Here is a 17629-nt window from a genome sequence, read left to right on the forward strand (position 1 = left end):
ACTTTGACTTCATTTTGTAAATACTTCTAATTTGTAAATACAACTCACTCAAGATAGTTTCTTTGTGGTTCCAATGGCCACCTTTGCCAAAACGTTTCATAAACATTAACCATAGGTTTAAGTTATCATAGTGGTTGATATAAACATCACCTTATCCTTAGTGATTGGACTATAAGTCTTCCATACTTATTATAGGGTGGATCCCTCACTAGTATGTTGAAGCTCTCCTCACATGGTGATTTGTTGGTTTAGGTTGAGTTTTATCCCTTTGATAACAAAAGACCTTAAGGCTTTTGACAAATCAATTCACCAACTTATTTTGAGATTTGTACCCCGAACTACGAGGTTTTGATCCTACCTTTGTGATGGTACGTAGGCAATGGGTTTATCCATTCAAACAACCAAATTGTAAATAATTTGTATATTCTTTTCTCATCTCCCCAATCATGTTTGCACAAAATTTTCACAAATACCAACCTACCATACAACTTTGCAAAAAGGGCTCCCTTAGAGTACTAAGGATGTTTTTGGTGCTTAAAACCTTCCCATTGCATAACCAACCCCCTTACCCAGATCTCTGACATTTTTATTAGTTTTTGATTCGATAAAACTTCTTACTTGGTTTTTGTTCGCTTTCTAACCTTTCCTTTGGATAAATAGAAGTGCGGTGGCGACTCGAATTGTATGTTTACTTTTGATTTAGTCAATAAATCTAAAGGTAACGAATACCCCACTACAATTATCGAACCCACATAGACTAATAGTCAAACTAATGTTATTTATTGTTGCAATACAAAGTTAAGGCTAAAGCTTATAAGGTTATGAATAGGAATAAAGATACTAATTTCTAAAGGTTTAAAAGTTATCATAAAACAAACCCGAAATATGGATTCTATATTCCTAAGGGCTTAGGTAGAACTCGGGCACTAAATATGACTCTATTACGTTATGTATAAAATATAGACTTAAAAGATCCCGTCTCACACTCTCGCGCTATCAACAAAGACCATACTTCTTAACCACAAGATTTTGCTCTCGCTCGCCCGTTCTAATTAGAAAGCGTATTTTGAAAGTAAATGAGATCTTAAACGATGCCTAAAGCGCTCTCGCTGTTTTTAGGATCGATGCCTAGTTTCCACTATTTGGTTCCTTCCTCACACTCTCGCGCTATCAGACTGAACCTTGATTTGTTCTTCACTCTCGTGCCAAAACAATAAAAGATACATTTGGAAACTAAAGGCAGAACATAACTAAATCATATATTCGTGCCTATTATTTCTACCGAGTCCCTTCGGTAACGATGGTCCTCATATGCCAGACTCAAGATGATTTAGCAAGGCATGATATTAATTGAAAGTAACATGATTAAAGCATTTAAAACTGAGAATAACATGGCATGCAAGTAATGAAAAACGGTAAAGCATACAAATATTAAAAGCGATAAAAAAACCCTGAAATTACATAAAATGAAACTTGAATTAAATTGAACTTGAAATTGGCGGCAAGCTTGTTCTTGATCTAAAGTAAAAATGATATAGAAATTAAAAAGGCGTGACAATCCCTCGATGTGAGTTATTGTCACTTTACAGGTAATTTTCTGCCTAAAACTAAGAAGAATTTTTGACAGAGCTTCCGCGCGAATTCGATGGATATCAAACACTCCAAAAATGGCCATATATATATATATATATATATATATATATATATATATATATATATATATATATATATATATATATATATATATATATATATATATATATATATAGAGAGAGAGAGAGAGAGAGAGAGAGAGAGAGAGAGAGAGAGAGAGAGAGAGAGAGAGAGAGGGGAGTCCAGACCCTTGGCAACTGCTTGGAACATGTAGACCTAGTGGAGGGAGTGGAGGTTGAGAAACTGCTGGAAAAACTGCCCACTATGCAGAACTGCATTCTGCATGATAATGGCGAACGCCATTAGGGGAATGGAAAACGCCATTCCTTCAAAACTTAAGTGACATGAAATGAATTGGAGGTGGAGAACTCCATCTAGCAGGTGGAGAACGCCATCTGTTCAGAATGGCCAAATCCAACTCTTTTGCTCCTATTTAGCTCCTTTTTCGCTCCTTTTCTGCAAGATTTCCAAATCTCCAATAAAATCGGCTAACAACTGCAAAACAAATAAAACAGAAGTAAAAGGCGATAAAATACATAAAAACATAGACGGATAACATGTGAAATAAGCATAAAAACATGATACGATCTCTCGTTATCAAAGATCAAGATTATTTAAGAGAAGGTGAAAGCTTCGCAGAGGAGGCAGAAGAGTTACCATGATAAGCGGAGGAAAGCAATTGATTTCTTTGTGGGATTTTGCTGGTGCATGGATTTACATAAATATTTGTGTTTTTAGGATTAAAAGGTGCAGCACCCGTAAGCTTTTCCCGCACCGCCCTCAATTTTTTGCAGGGCAGGCTTAGGATTTAGGCCCACATCCTCAACTATGTCTGCCCAACCCCGCCCCATTTTTTAGGGCTTTTATGGGGTGGACCTAAACGGGGCGGGCATGCCTATTTTACACCCCTACTAGTGACTCTTGTTAGTCGCGCTTTGAATATCGAAAGCTCACGTCTCGTTTCATTGGTCCTTATCAGATTTTGAAGAGAGTAAGAGAAATGGCCTACAAAGTTGCTTTACCACCATCTCTTTAGAATCTTCATAATATGTTTTATGTGTCTCAACTTTGGAATTATGTTCGTGATCTGTCTCATGTGATTCAAATTGATGATGTACAAGTGAGAGATAACTTGAATGTGGAGGCATCACCATTGTAAATTGATGATCGGGAAGTGAAACACTTGAGAGGTAAGAATGTTGTGTTGGTGAAGGTAGTGTGGGGAGGATCTGTAGGAGGAAGTATAACGTGGGAGTTGGATAGTCGAACCAGAGATTCTTATCCGCAACTTTTTCGTTCAGGTAACTTTTTAGGACAAAAAATTTTAAGTCGGGGAGAGTTGTAACACCCTGAAGTTTTTTAATTAATTATTTAATTGAATTTTTATTTACCTTTTAATCATTCAGTTGGGTGATAAAATACTTTATGTGATTTTTTATGATTTATTTGGAAACTTTGGAGAAGTATCAGATTATTATTCAATAAAAATAATACAAATATATGAGAATTATGAATTATGGGGTGAAATTAGAATTTTAATGAAATTTGAGGGTTAAAGAGTAAGAGCCCAAGAGTTGAGGGAGAGTTGGGAATTAACAAAAATATTATTAGGTCACATAAATAGTTAAGTCAGGGGAATGAGATTTCACTGTACGTGAAATCTGGAAACGAGAGAAAGAGTGAAGGAACCCTAAAGAGCTCTAGGAACGAGAAACCATAGTCAAAGCCTTGGATTTGCTGTTGGAAATTAAGATAGGGGGAGAATTACTCTTATATTGGTGTCAAATGCATGAAGGATAGAGAGAAATCCTCACCTTGCTCTAGGTTTTTCTTATCTATTTCCCCATTGTTGGTGTTTTATGAGTTTCAAATGAGAATATGTGAAAATTATCATGTATGTTGTAATTCATATGTGTCATACCCCAATTTTGTCCGGGCATATTTAAATTTTTGTAAAATCGATTTCATTTTCAGTTTACATCATATGTATAGCATAACATGCATTTTATCATTAATAATAACTAAAATATCAGTTAGAATAAATTTATTGAAAATACAGACAAATCGGTTGAATCTATTCTCAAGAACGTGCAAAAATCAGCGAGTAAAAAGTTTCAAAATTAAAATTGCAGACGTCAGTATTATTAATCTATGGTTCACGTAGTTTAACCTGGTGTGCTCGTTATATTTTTCAGCAGCTGTTTCAATTGCGTTTTGACCCGCCTGAGCCTTTTAACCGGTGAAAATTTATTTCAAAATTTAAAGAAATGCTGTATTTTTTCAATAAGTATATTTTGTACTGATCATTTTAGTGTGCCCGATTTAATTTTTCGAGCAAATTTATATCCGACTTTTATTTACAATCGATCATTTTTTTGGTTAATTATTCAACTAAAGTAATTAAAATTTATTCAAAATACTTATTAGAAATTTTTAATAGGAAATTTTAAATAATGGTAGTTGTTTTAAAAAAATAAAATGAAATTAGCATTGGGTTCTTCTTTTTACCGCTGGTATTCAGACTGCCCACTCTATCTTTCCTCTCTCCCTCACGTTTCCTCTTATACACACCCACACACTACACTCTCCCACACGTTTCTCTCTCACATGTTACTTTGACAGGTACTTTGACAGGATAAAGAAAGAAACAAAAACAAGAAATAAAAGGACACTCCTCTTCTTCTTGAAAAAGGAGGCTTCCCACACACCTCTCACCCTCTCTACACTCAGTAAGGAAAAACAAAAAAGAACTTTTAAAAAAGAATACGAACTCTCTCCTCTCACAAACAAGCTTTGACCTCAAATCCCATCTTCCTCACTCAAATCACTACCTCCCACTTCCTACAGCCAACACACTGTAAAATCCCACCGGAACTTCATCCCAACAACCTCCGCCATCGCCGCGTCAAACACCATAAACCCACTAACCTCCGTCACCACGCCGCAAACAACCGAAATCTTCCATCAACAATAGCCTCATCTCTGATCTTTTTCTCACCGGACACTTTCGACCGCCACCGCGAAGCTTTGCTCGCTCCTTCAACAACACCGTCCTCCAAAGCATCTCACCTCCAAGCTCTGTCGAACACCCCTTTCAACCCTCGGAAAACCCTCTTCTGGAACCAAAAACAGCAATAACAGCATTACAACTCGACTTCGATTAAAGTAACGACGTCAATTGTAACAGGCATCTCTTGTTTTGAGAGATCTGTAAGTTGGACATATAGATTTTGGCAAAGGGAATGGATGCTTATGAAGGGAAATATTGCAATATATGCATCAAGAAGCTTCGCTTATAGTTGTTACAGAATTTCCCCTCGCTTCTCATCGTTGCAGAATTTCCGCACGACTATTCCAAGAGTTACGCCATGCCTATGTGTCAAGCAACACAAGCGTCGTAGTAACCGCAACGCCGATATACTCCGATGCTTCTCCTTGATCCTTGCACACAACTCAACATTACATAGCGGCGGCAACGTCATTTTTTCCTTGAGGTAACATTTCAATCTCAAATTTTCTTTTGTGTCTAAAATTGTATAGTTGTTGTTCGTCGAATTTATGTTTGCTGCGCGTAGTTGATTTGAGCAACTTCCATGTTACCGCATCTATTGTCTCGATTATGCGTTTGCAGTTCGACTTCACTGCGTCATGACTCTCTGCAATATAATCATGTATAAATTTATCTGTTTTTCTGGTGAAAGAACCTGTTGCATATGTTCATGTGTTACCATTGAACAACTTTGGTCTTGTGATTTGGCTCATGAATTTTTGGATTGTTGTTGCTTTCATTCTACAGTTCATATTGAACCTGTTGTACATACATTTTCACCTTTAAATTATTACGTACATAGTTTGGTTAAGGACAAATTGATAAGGATGAAAATGGTTATTTGAAAATCGTTGTAGACATGCTATCATTGCTGTTGTTTTTGTGGTTTCTATCCTAAATCACTGTAATAATATCATGGCTATGTAAATAATCATAATTTTGTACTTTTTATGTATCTTGATTGTGGGTTGGTTTCGGTTTTGTTTCCATTGCTGCATTTGGAAGCGATAGTTTTCTTGGGTCTGTGAAGATATGTTTAAACTTTGATTTCTTTTTTATTCTATTAATTGTTTAGATTTTTAAAATCTCATATTATTTTGGTCATGCATTAAAGTGTTTGGTTTCATATTATTATTCAAGTTTCCTCTTGTTCAAATACCAAACAGGGAGATAGTTGGTTTTCTCTAAAAAAAGGAAAAAGATATGGTGTTACATTCTAATTAAAGTTTAAAGATCTCTTTTTTCTACTCAAATGAAATTCAGCAATGCAAAATGAATGAATGTTGTAGAATCCAAGTTCTAAACTTTAAAATTTAGTTGTAGAAGGCATTGGCTTTAATGTTAATTCTCCAAATTTTTGAACCTCAAGTTTTTATGGCGGTATGATGATATCTAAATGTGAAAGGTGACGACTACATGGGTAGTATAAGAAAGGATCCAACATTTGTTTATATAATGGTTGTAGCTGGATCACACTGGTAGTCTCTATGTGTGATTTTGTTTGTTTCTTGTTTTCATTACATTATATGAATCATATTAAATCTTTTAATTTTAATTAAAATTAATTAATTAAATTTTTATTAGTTACTTAATTTGGATTAATTAATTTTAATTAACTTAGTTATTTGATTTAATTCAATAATTTTGATATTTAATTTTAATTAGTTCAATTAATCGACTTAGCCGAATTTTAATAAATTAATTTTGAGGATTAAAAGTTGATCTATTTTTTCATTATCATTTCATAATACAAACTCAATTCCATTCCATTTCCAAACCATCAAAATCGCACAATTCTCGATTCAATATCGAAACCATTTCCATACCCTTGTAAGTCGATCGCTTTTAAAGCATCGCCATCAACCTCACATAGCTTACTCTTGGGCTTTCTTACAATGAGACCTATTCGATTTTATTTAATCGAGTAGAAGAACAATTCACTAAACAAATTCAATTCATTCATAAAAATGCAAACTTTAAAACCTCGATCCGACATCGAAAGTTAAATTAAAATACTTAATCACATTTAAACAACACTTCATTTAAAAATGAAAAGGGGGATGGCTTTGAGTTTTCAACTCCTCCCCTCGATTATTTGAATACGAGTTTTCTTACTCGGTTAGTCAACTGGTCGTCATTTCTAATCCATTTAAGCATAAACAAATCAAATCCTTTTATAACAAGAAACCAAAAGGGAGATAACTTTGAGTTTTCAATTTTTTCTCCACAACTATTTGAATACAAGTTCTCTTACTTGGTTAGTCAAATACTTGTCGTTCCTCTATAAACTTCCAAACCCCGATTAAATCAAAACACTTTCATAATAATGAAATGGAAAAAGAGATGACTTTGAGTTTTCAACTTCTCTCCCCAATTGTTTGAATACGAGTTCTCTTACTCGGTCAGTCGAACGATTGTCATTTTTCACAAACATACGACTGAATCAAATCGCTTTCTTAAACTATACGAAAAGGGAGATGGTTTTGAGCTTTCAACTCCTCTTCTCAAATGCTTGGATATGAGTTGTCTTACTCAGTCATTCGAGTGTTTGTCGTTTATTCTAAAGTACATCAACCATATATGACCTTATTTTCATAGATACTCAGATGAAACAGAGAGCGGTTTAGAGTCTTCTATTCCCTTTCCCGATTACTAGGATACGAGTTGTCTTACTCGACCGTCCGAGTAATCGTCATCCATTCAAAACACCTTAACTATTATGAAATCCTTTCTATAATTAAGGATGAAAAAGAAAGTGGTCTAGAGTCTTATATTCCCTTTCCTGACGGTTAGGATACGAGTTGTCTTACTCGACTATCCGAGTAATCGTCATCCAACCAAAAACATCTCAACCAATCAAAACATCCAACATATTAATCCAACTTGTCACCCCCGTGTAACCAAAACTCTTTGCAGAAAGAACACTATTAATCCTTTCTAATGCGCACAACAAACCAATGCTTAAGCCTCCGCCGAGAGTAGACAAGTCAGCGTTTAGCCTTTAGAACGCGATCTAAACAATTGTTCATTAAAAAACACCAACCAAGCGTAGTTCCCCGAACTACAAATGCTCTGATTTCCTTATTATACCATAAGGATACGTAGGCAGGAGATTGTTGTATCTTCGCGAGCACACTAATAAAAAACCTCCCCTTTCCCCTTTCTGAGGTTCTCATCCATTTCTATTTTTAATAATTTTATAACCCAAAGATAATAAACAAACATAAATTAACACACGAAACGCACATTAGAACTAAAAGGTTCCCGATGAGTACAACGGACGTAAGGGGTGCTAATACCTTCCCCTTACGTAATCCACTCCCGAACCCGAATATGGTTGCGATGACCATTATTCCATTTCCTAAAGGTTTTATCGATATTTTCCTATTCCTTCATTGGGATAAATAAAGTTCGGTGGTGACTCTGTTCGAATGAAATTTTTTCCGCGACCATCACGAGGAATCGTATTTTTCGAGATTTGACAATATGAAATTCGTACCCTATTTTATTGATGAATTTTGTGTATGATGTGTATTTGGATATCTGAGTTTGAATGTTTATGTTCATGGAGTTTTGGTTTGATAAACATGTTTTTAGATTTGGAATAGATTGATGATTAAATGGTATTAGGATTTGTGATATATGTGTTATATGCTATTATAACTGTTATATAATTATTGTATGTTGAATTCTAAGGGTTCTAGTTTTTACGGAATCAAAATCGGAGGTATAGAAGTCCTCCCGTGGTGAAAAACAAAGAATTTTGCATTCTGCAGTGGTGACGTGTGTCACCTTTGTGATGGTCCACCCTTCATTGCGTTGAATAAGCTGACATAAGTAAGCTTTATGACAGTCACGAACATGTTGATTTTGTCCAAATACGATTTTTCATCATAACTTGAGTTTCGTGACTCTAATTGAGGCGTAATTTGAAGCGTTTGAAAGCTAACGTGTAGTACTACATCATGTTGAGGTCCTAAAAGGTTAATAGAGTACTTGAGAATGTGATTATACGGTGTTACTTATTATGTAATGCTAATTAATGGTTAATGACGATGAAAACATTTTATTTTGATTATTGTGATTGACTGAATTAATGATTACCCCATGAGGAGGGATATTGATCTTGATGTTGAGATAATTATTAATGAGAAATTATATGACCTTAATTTTCATATTGATATAATATACTATAATGAGTTTAATAATATTTAAGATATTTTACATGATTATATGTTGTGAATTATAATTATGTGTATGAGTTGTGGAATGTTGGTATAAATGTGCGCTGATGAATATAATTATTTGTTGTTGTGTAGTAAGGCATGTAGTTTGGAGCGAGAACTACTGTGATTATCTTAATTGATATTGTGTATGGTTCGAGGTGGAACCAGCGGTGTTGTTACACTTGTATGTCATTGTTGCGTAAATCATGCATCATGTGTGTCGGTGTTGAGAAGTAATGAGCCGCTGGTTCAGAAAAGGGGATCAGTGATGAGTTTGGGTTTAAAGAGGAACCGCAATGAGTGGATGAATATCACTAACATAACTCTGATGTCCACAAAATGGTATCACATGCATTGAGTCGAGATAATTGGTCACATTGCATACATGAAAGCCTTATGAATTGTTTTGTTATCGAGAATATTCTATGTGTTTGAGAATTGTGTGAATAGGCTACCTTTGCTATATTTTGCACCTCTAATATATTTGATGGTATTCTCACCCTTCTTTTGTTTTGTTTGTGGTGTCTTGTACGTTGTGGTACAAATACTCAGGAAGAGCAATAGCTGACGTGAGTCTGAAGATGGCATTGATGTGTTTCTTCATTTATTTATCATTTTATGTTATTTAGTTTCTGGTTGCTCTGATCTGTAACACTAGGAACAGGTCGTTATCGTTGTTTGAGTAGATTGTTTTGGATTTGTTTAAATTCAATCAAGTACTATATTTTGAAAAGAAAATTTAAAGTATATGTTTCTGTTGAGTTCCGTTGCATGTTTTTGATTAACTTGAAAGAGTATGCATGTTGTGAATGTGTAACACTTTTTTTTAGAATAATATTGTTTATCTTATTTAAATTAAAGAGTCGAGGTTTTTAGGGTGTTATAGCTCATGCCCTTGTGCAAGCACTCTCCTGGCGTTAATGAATCTAGTTTTTTGCTGCTTTCTTTTGGGATACCCCTATCAGGGCCCAACATAATAATCACAGTAAAAATAATAACCAATTTAACATTCACAATGTATAGAGTGAGTGAGGAATGTATAGAGGAATATAATGTAATCTTTGGTATTAAGATTTCTAAGTTAGATAATTTTCCTTGGATTAGTTTCACTAGTTTAAAAATATCTTAAAGAAACATAAACACTTTGACTATAAACCTGCATGCATACCACACAATTTAAGTTTTAAACTCTTCAAGAAAATTGGTAATAGTATAAGACAATCTCAATATACGAGCATCATTGGTAGCCTCAAGTATGTCATTGATTTTACTAGACCTGATATTGCCTATGTTGTAGGATTGTTGTGCAGGTTTACTAGTAGACCTATTATAAAGCATTGGGACACTATTCAAACAATCACGAGGTACCTTAAGAGGATCATGAACCTAAAATTAAATTATCAAAAGTTTCATGTTGTCCTTGAGGAGTACAATGATGCTAATTGGAACACCTTGTTAGATAATTTTAAAGCGACTAGCGGTTACATCCTTAATGTAGTTGGAGGACAAAACTCTTGATAGTATAAGAAACAAAATATTCTTGCTAAAAAATTAACGCAAGTGGGAAAAAATTAATTTTGTATTCATCCATTGTGATAATACCGTAATTATTGCAAAAATTGAGAGCCATTACTTCAACAGTAAGAGGAAAATACGTGGTAAGCATAACACTGTTAGAGAGTTCTTGTCCAATGGAGTTGTTATAGTGAATCATGAATGCATGGGTGAAAACTTAGTTGACTTTTTAAAGAAAGGATTATCTAGTATAAAATCCAAAATACATGCTAAAGGATGAGACTACTTCTAATAGATTAATGAATCACTCATAGTGGTAACCTGACCTAAAAGACTAAAGATCTCAAGAATTAGGTTTAATGGATAATAAAAAATTAAGATGTGATATGAGAATGGACATGCTAGTAAGAATTATTCTTGAAGAGATTAGAGATTAAGGTAATAGAAACTCTTAATAAGATATATACGATATGTGGAGATGAGTACCTAACTACATGGATACTGTTGATAGATTCACCTTTGTGAAAATGGAAGTGGAGTCGCTTCCTATAGAATACCCTACATAGATTTATAGAGCGTTCACTAAATTGGAATAGATGGACATTTCCATAATAGCATAAGACTTTTATAAAATACACCTAGAGAATTTTTTTTATATGGAAATGATATCAGCGATAGAGTACAAGGATACAATGACTCTTGTTAAATCATAATCTTACCTGATATGCAGGTTTAAGTCTATTGACACCTTTGTTAATTTATTACTTTATAGAAGAGTTTAAAGCTACTTCTATTTTTTTTTAAATTCAAGTGAGATATTTTTGGAACAATTAATGTAAAACATTAATGTTGTAACCTTTTTTAAATCAAGTGTCAAAGTTCTAATGTGGGTATGAATTTGAAGAAAAAAAACTTCTTAAGTCGCACATTGGATAACTTTCACTTCTTGTTAGGGTTTGTACAGTGGATGATGCCTAGTTGAGGTGTGCTCTAAGAGGTATAAATTTTTTGCAAACGAAGGGAGCAAAAACAATAAGTAATACCACCTGTGATCCATTTTTCTTGTCAGCTCAATTCGTGCTGACTCCAGGCTTGGGCTTATGGCTTGGCTTGGTATTAATTCTACTTTTTTTGGCACTAAAAATATTAGTTTTAAAAATAAAAAGTTGAATTCAACATTTCCTTTACATTTGTCATGTGACATGTCATCATTGACGACCAAGTGAATTCAAACACAAGAGTGAGAGTGACTGTGGTTAAAAAACTTTTCGAAAGCATAAAGGTCTATAAATATTTTTTAGTATTTTTTTAAGAAGAGAGTAGAAGAAGAAATAAAATGACCGATAGATAATCACGATAAAGTAAAAAATATAAGGTATAAGAAAAGAACCCACCAAATTTATCTTGGTTTAGCCCAAAACCACGAGACCTTTGTCCAATCCTCAAGGATAACACCTTAAGATTTTTCACTATCACCAGAGTTTTATCACATGTTCATTTTATAACCTCTTACACCAAATTTTTATCTCAGATTCAACTTGCAAATTTTTATCAAGCTTTTATCACAACTTCAACTTGCAACCTTTATAATTTATCAGAGTTCAAGAGAACATCCTTATCTTGGTTTTACAATATATATCAGAATGAAAGGTGGTATATTACACAACTCTCTATATAACAGTTTCTCTCTCAATACTAAAATATAACTGAAGTGTTTGAAAATATAAAAAAAATAGTAAAAGAAGAAAATGAGATGTTTTTCATATTGCTGGTGTGTTTTTTAATGAGAACACGACCTCCTTATATAATAAATTCACAAAAAGGAAAACATTTGAAAAAACCCAAATATGGTCTACAACTGATTATGGAAATGCTATAATCGATTGTGCAAATGTGAATCAAGAAGGTTTCATATAGATCTCAATCATAATTGATTATGATGTTTCCATAATCGATAACTAAGTGAGACACACCTCATAATCGACTATACCACAACCATAATTTATTAAACGCTTAAATTAACTTCATAATTGAATACCAACGCATCACAATCATGTTTAGTTTGAAAAAAATGACTTTTTCAAAAGAGTTTGAAAAAGATGAAATTTGGAAGAAAAAAAATTGTGATTGTGTGTGTACATATTTTAGCAAAGAAAGAGTCACACTATTTATATTAAGATTCTACTGAAAAATAAATACACTTAAGTTTCAAAGCAAGAATGACTTTAGTGCTTCATGTCCATTCCTTTCATGATGTCCATGATATTTTATCTTTGAGACTATCATAAAAAAAATTCACGTCACACTTTTTGATTTAAGCTTGATTCATATTATCATCGCTTTTTAATTCAGACCCTTTCTTTGACGATGTTCGCAAATTAGATCCTATTGAGTCAATCATTAAAACATGTTCAAACATTGATCCACAATCCTTCCATAATTTGACTGAGTTTAGGGTTTTGAAAGCAATGTCACCTCTTTCCAAAATCTCTCCCCTCAAAAGACCATTCATTCGCTCAAAACTTTTCTCACATTTCTATTCATCCAATTATATACCTCAATGACGATCAAATGATTTGGAACGTTAATTTATGGGCTAGGTCCTAAATCAAATCCAATATCTTCTCTATAAATATAAACCTCCATCCCTTCAGAAAACACACCAAAAGTTTATAAATTTTGTCTTCCTCGTTCTATCCTCTATGCACTATTATGTTATCAAAGCTTCATCTTCTTGCGTGTTCTACTCGTCGAATTTTCGGAGTATTACTAGAATTCTCTTCTAAGAGTTATATGGATATCTCCTCATTCGAGAAATTATTTAGATAGTCAAATAACCATTATTTGATGGTGTATTCTAGAACAATGTCTATAGTATGGTAGAATACTCTACAGATCGTCTGATTTATTTTATTTCAAGAACTTCATGATTGATAATCTATTTGCACAATATTGAATAATAATGTGAAACGTCTTAAAGAGATATACCTAATACGCGATTCAACTTGTAATTTTCTAGGTGACACAAATACATTTTTCATTTTTTTTTGAAATTTTAAAACAACATTGTGTTTTTAATATATATTTTGGATTCAGTTAATATTGAAAAATTACTTTTAGAAAATTTATAAATAATATTTTAAAAAACTCATTAAAAAATCATTAACTCAAACATAATTTAGGGTCCATTTATTTCAATTTTTTAAAAAATGATTTTTATATTATTAATATTTTTATTTAAAAAATATTTATCTTTTTTTAAAAGCTTCAAATCGAAAATTAGTTTATATGATTTTTCTTAAAATATTATTTTTATATTTTTTCATTTTACTATAATTTCTTTTAATATGAAAAATTTAAAACATCACTTAAATTTGAAATTATTTTAAATAATTTTTCAAAAACAATTATTTTTAAAAAATAATTTATAATTTATATTATATTTTAATCTCCAATAATAATGTATATTTGTGTGATATAAAATTAATCTTTTAATTTATAGAAGAAAAGTTTAATTTTTTTAATATTTAAAAAATCTTAAAATTTTATTTTTGGAAAATTAAAACAGACTGACTCTTAACCCCTTGCATATCAATATAACAAAAAGGATTCTAACAACATTCACTAAAAAAAAGGTGCCACTATTGTTCTTGTTAATTATTTAACTGTAAATCGTAACCTTTTAAACTCAGTATGTAAATCAATTTGTTGTACCATTCTTCTTTATGCCATTTAAAAAAAAGAAAACCATTCTCTTTTTTACAAGTTGTTTAAATGGTATCTACTTCTAGAATAACCTAGATTCAATTTATCGGTGATGGCCGTCAAACTTTATTAAACTTTCAACTTGGGTCGAGAACATTGAAAATTTGGAATATTTCCTGACCTTATCCAAATTACATATACAAAAAAGTCAAAAATGAAACAATACATTGTTGCTATTATTTATAACAAACAGAGAATTTAAAATACAAATCAACTTTTGCCCATGAAAATAGACAAACTTCCGCATGTTTTTCAAATGGAGACTATGAAATAGGTGATGTAAGATGAAAAAAAATTGAGTGGCCCGCACGTGGATTTTGAACGAGAGTACTCTTGGTTTTGAAACATATTTTAAGGAAAATAACATGTTTTGACTATGGACTATAAACAAAGATTTTCAACATAAAAGGACGATGATGGTGTAAAAAAAATTTTTGACATAAAAATAAATATGAATTGAAATGGGATAATTTGGATTGGATCTAAAAAGGGGTTATAAGATGATTGAGGTGTGTCAGCGTTCGACTGAAGTTTGGGTTGTTCAATCCGAGTTTATATCTCTCAAGAATCAATTCGATTAAATTATAATGGGTTTTAAATTTGTCTATGGACACAATAGTTTAAGCAGGTTAGAAGACTCATACCACCTGACTCAATGCTCTATGATCCTGAGATTTAATACTTCAAATATTGATCTAAGTAATCAAACAAGTCAACACATATTAGATCACAACCAATTTCTTCTATGAAGAAGGATGAAACTCCAGACACTCTATGATCTAACAAAAGCCCTAGAATCATGACCTTAAAGGGTAGTCTAGTGATAAATGCTTGGGTTCTTAAAATATGTTCCTCTTAAGGTTTTTGATTGAGAGTGATCAAATAAATGCAAAGTTTTGTTTTAACTTTATAAACGAGACTCGAGACTCTCGTTAGGATCTTGCAATGGACTAATTTAAAGAGATCAATTCTACCGTTCACTTGTAAAAGTCTCATTTAAAATTTTAGAACAAAATTTTATATGAATTTGATCATTCTCAGAATCCAAAGTCTCGAGAGGATCACACTATCAAAATTCAAGCATTTAGCACTAAATCAATGCATAAGATCGTGATAATATTTTTACTTAATTAACAATTAAATTAGATTCAATTTAAAAAATATTTAAAAAATAATAAAAAAAATACTTTTAAAATAAAATATCATCAAATATATATATATATATATATATATATATATATATATATATATATATATATATATATATATATATATATATATATATATATATATATATATATATATATATATATATATATATATATATATATATATATATATATATATATCCTGACAGTGTAAAAATTAGTTAATCACAATCATTAATTAATTTAAAATATTTGACTTTTATTTTAACCACTTAAAAAGTAATACAAACGGATGATTGTGATGTATTGAAAGTGTAAAATTTTTTATACTAACCGTGCATAACAATATATATAATATATATAAATATATATCTATCTATATATATATATATATATATATATATATATATATATATATATATATATATATATATATATATATATATATATATATATGAATGAGTGAAATTGAAGAGACGTGTTCAAAAAAGAGTATACATCTATCTCGTGGCGTACAAATTCAAACTCCAACACAATGCCATGTGTTGTAGACGTGGAATGGGCCCTACATGTACTACTCCTCATAGCAACCACATTTTCTAAGTCAAAAATGGATCAAAAAATCGTGGTCCAAAGTCCAAACCCAAACACAAACCTAAACCTTTTTCAAATTCAAACATAAAAGTACTCTATACTGTAGTAGCAACTAGTATCTTGTGAGAATCCACATGATGTACGATGATGGATGGATGTGTTCTTTATGTATGTTATGGATGGTGTATCATGTATCATGCATCATGAACCATCAATAGCCGACAAGTTCTTTTATGCGTATCATAGTCACTGCTGAGTCATGATAATGAAAAATTGGAACCACGTTCATGACATCATCTTCTCTCAACGACAGGGTCCCCGGATTTTTATTTTGTTTTATAGACAAGAAATGTCGTTGGCAAAATTTCATTTTCAGTTAATATCATTTTTATTTTTTCACAACAAAGATTAGGCAGTTTTATATTAAGAAAGGTGTTTTCTACCCAACAAAGTTTTATTTTTAGAAAAAAATTGGTTTGCGAAAATAAAACTCAAATTTTCAACAAAATTAACTAACCAAATCAAATTGTCTTTAAACTAACAATGTTAATCAATTATGAATATGTTAAATTATGAATATGTTATTAGTTAATTAACAACAAATTATATTGAGACAATCAAATATGTATTTGAGTGAATTGATTAGGTATTTGATTTAATAGATTAAATAATGATCTAGTCGATCAAATTTACTTTTTTTTTTAGCTCTAAGCCTATTATTTGATAAGCTTTAACCCTAATAGTCATTTTATATAATGTCGACTATCACCACACTAGTCTTATTCGTGTTAATTGTCAAATGAGTTGTTATGACGTGGTTTAAGATCCTAGAGGACAGTTCTATCAATTGTTGGAAAAATTGTGTGATGAATTCACATTGTAATTCACATTACTTTAAGCGATAGCAAAAAAAGGTAGTCGTCCTCGGAGGAATCCACCAAAAGAAAAAGGAAATCCTTAAAGGGTATATTGATAGATTCGATAAAGTGTTAGTGAAAGTAAGCAAATTCAAAATAGTCTGAAATCTTGGATCTTCAAGAGATGATTGAGGACGAATTGCATGCTCTTTGAAAAAGTAAGGCTAGTGGCGTGGGGAGCATAGCTTACCTCCTCACTCGACTCAATTCTTATATCAATTGTGAGGAAAAGGTGTTGGCCAAAGACATAGAAAGAAACAAAAGGTCAGGGAACCTGGTAGCGTGGTCGACTCAGAGATAACAGAAGTCGGGATGACGAAGACATAAATGCACACTAGGGACCACGCACCAGATTCTCATCATACTCACCACCTCAAACTTCAAGGGAAAAATATCATACAGGAACATGCCAATACTAAATTCAAAGAGGTCGGGGTGAGGTATCCCCACGCCGTAAAAGAATTTGTTGGGGCATACATGTCAAATTTTTGTTTTTTCCACAAGAGCCATGGACAAACATGGACGAATGCATCCATCAAAAAGATGTCATAGAAGAACTAATATTTAGAATGAGAGGTTAGGCAAATACGCCCAAGAGAGCAGAAAGAAAGATGATTGTGAAAGGCACAAAGTCTCTCTTGGGAGATCAAGAAGGATGAGTGATTCCCCGCGTGAGAAGCGATCCACCCATTGAAATAAAATGCCACCTAAGAAAACAATTGAGTTCGTAGAGAAGTTAACAAAAAACAAGTACAACAACAA

The 17629-nt window shown here is 32.2% G+C and overlaps 1 long non-coding RNA gene across 1 annotated transcript; it reads left to right on the forward strand.

Annotated features, from left to right (window-relative positions):
* Positions 1–4175: 4175 nt before the first annotated feature.
* Positions 4176–9689, forward strand: LOC127092550 (uncharacterized). Its single transcript, XR_007792206.1, has 2 exons — positions 4176–5147; positions 9481–9689. It is a non-coding gene; the product is annotated as an uncharacterized LOC127092550 (long non-coding RNA).
* The last annotated feature ends 7940 nt before the right edge of the window (positions 9690–17629 follow it).

This window comes from Lathyrus oleraceus, chromosome 6 (assembly GCF_024323335.1).
Source record: "Lathyrus oleraceus cultivar Zhongwan6 chromosome 6, CAAS_Psat_ZW6_1.0, whole genome shotgun sequence".
Classification (NCBI taxonomy): Eukaryota; Viridiplantae; Streptophyta; class Magnoliopsida; order Fabales; family Fabaceae; genus Lathyrus; species Lathyrus oleraceus.